Consider the following 2138-nt stretch of genomic DNA (forward strand, 5'->3'; position numbering starts at 1 on the left):
GCACCGCGTCCCACCCGGTCTCCCGTCGCCTTCTCCCGCCGCGACTTCGTCCCCGAGGCGGCCACGGGAGACCGAGACACGCGCGTGGTGACGGCGAGCCGCGGCGGACGGGTCCCAAACCGCCCCCCGCACCTCCCCGCGGGGCCGCCGCGGGGAGGCTCCGGAGGGACCGGGCAGTGCTTCAGCCCTGTCCCGCGGAGCGAAGCGGTTCCCACTGCCGGGGGGAGCGGTGCCGGCCGGGGCTGCCCCGCGAGTGGGACCCGCAGCGCCGCGGCCCGGTGCTGAGTGGGCTTCTGCAGCCCGGTCCACGCGGGAAGAGGCCAGGGGACGCCTCTCGTGGACCTGCCCCCACACCTTACACACACACACCCCCGCCGCCGGCTCTCCTCCGCTAAGGAGCTCGAAGCCGTGGGGGAACGGGCCTCGGCGGCCGCCGCGCTCACGCGTGGGAAACCCCACGATGGGCGTGGCCCCGAGGATCCGGCTGCGCCTGCTCTCCGGAAAACGAGACCGCGGCTGCCTCGCCCCGGGGCTCTGATCTGGCTGCCGTTTGCCGCCGGGGGGTGCCGGGTCACCCGTGGCGGGGACAACGAGGCCAGCGCGGCTGCGGGGGACCATCTTCCCCCTACGGAGCACTTGCCTTCCCCCGGCCCGGGACGCCGCCCGGGGGGAGACACTGACTCCGGGGTACGCCGAGGACCGGCGGCGGGGACCGGAGGGGACCGGCGTTATCCCCGTCCCGGGGATCGTTGTCTCCCGGGGCTTCTGCCTGCCGCCGCGGAGCCCTGCCCGGTCCCGACAACCAGGCGGGGAGGGACCTCCAACGGGGGTCACCGGTTCCCCCTGCAGCGGGGGGGGGACGGACGGACATGGGTGGGGACCTTGGGGCCCCCCCCGGCCCCAGGGGGGACTCGCGTGGGTCGGGTCTCCGCGGGCAGACCCCCCCCCCCCGCCGCTGCTGGCCGAGGTGAAACCGGGAGGAGCTCACGGGAGGAGACGGGAGATTTCCACCCCGCGGCTCCCGTGGGCTCCCAGCCCCACGCCTCCAACCCCGCGGCCGCGGGACCCGCCGCGCCCCGCGGATTTTGCGCGGCGTGCACGGCCCGTGCGGAGGAGCCGGGCGGGGGGAGGGTCCCCCCCGCGCCCTCCCGGCCCCCGGCGAGCGGCGTCCCGGGGAGTTTTTCGTTAATGTCGAATTAATCGTTGTTAATTAAGGCAGGTCGCGGGGCGGCTCGTGAATTGGCGTGGACGCAGCGGACCGGAGCCCGCTCCCGGGAAGGTGCCACGCAGAAGAGAGACCCGGGGACAGCGGGCGCAAGGCCCGCCCGGGGGGGCCCGGGGGGGCGCGGGGGTGAGGAGTGGAAGGGGGGTGGCGGATCGTCCTCCCGGGTCCGACGGTGCCGGTGCCGCCGCCTCGTCCGCTGCTCGGGGGTCCCGGGGCAGCGTCCGCCGCGGCGCAGCGGGGCCGAGGCGGGGGCCCCATCCCCGTGGCCGTGTGGGGTGCTGCAGCCCGGGAAAAACGGGTGTTTGCCCCGCACCTTCTCTGCCGGTGTCCCGGTGCAGGTGGGAAGCACGGTCCCGGAGCCGAGCCTCCCCGCACCGACACCGCACGGGAGCCCTGAGGGGCCGCGGAGCTCCCGGCTGAGCCGCCGCCTCTGCCCCGTCGCCCGCGCGGAGCTCCGCGGCTCCGCGGAGCCCCACAGCCACGCGTGGGGGCGGAGAGGGGGTAGGCCGCTGCTCTAACTGCCTCCTGCGCGGGCATCAGCGGAGGGAACAGCTCCATCCCCCGCCGGGACCCACGCGGGACCTGCGCGGGGCCGTGGCCGGGTCCCCGGTTGCGGTGCGGGGGGGGGCCGGCAGAAGGCGAGACGCAAACGAGAACGGCGCGGGGAAAGCAGCGGGGAGCGACCGCCGCTGTGTGGGGGTCTGGCCGGAGCCCCCGGCCCGTGGGCGAGCCCGGGCCGGGGCTGCGGCCGCTCGTGGGGGTCTTGGCCCCGAAGGAGAAGCGGGACGGAGCCGTCCCGGCGGCGCTGCGGGACGAGACAGCGGCGGGCGGGACCGTCCCCTGCTCTGCCGGGCGGTTCTTCCCGCTACCGGAGGGGGCCCGCGGACCCCCTCGCCCGGGGCCGGCGGCGCTG

Source organism: Haliaeetus leucocephalus, unplaced genomic scaffold (genome assembly GCF_000737465.1).
Source record: "Haliaeetus leucocephalus isolate CR32 unplaced genomic scaffold, Haliaeetus_leucocephalus-4.0 Scaffold646, whole genome shotgun sequence".
NCBI classification, from domain to species: Eukaryota; Metazoa; Chordata; class Aves; order Accipitriformes; family Accipitridae; genus Haliaeetus; species Haliaeetus leucocephalus.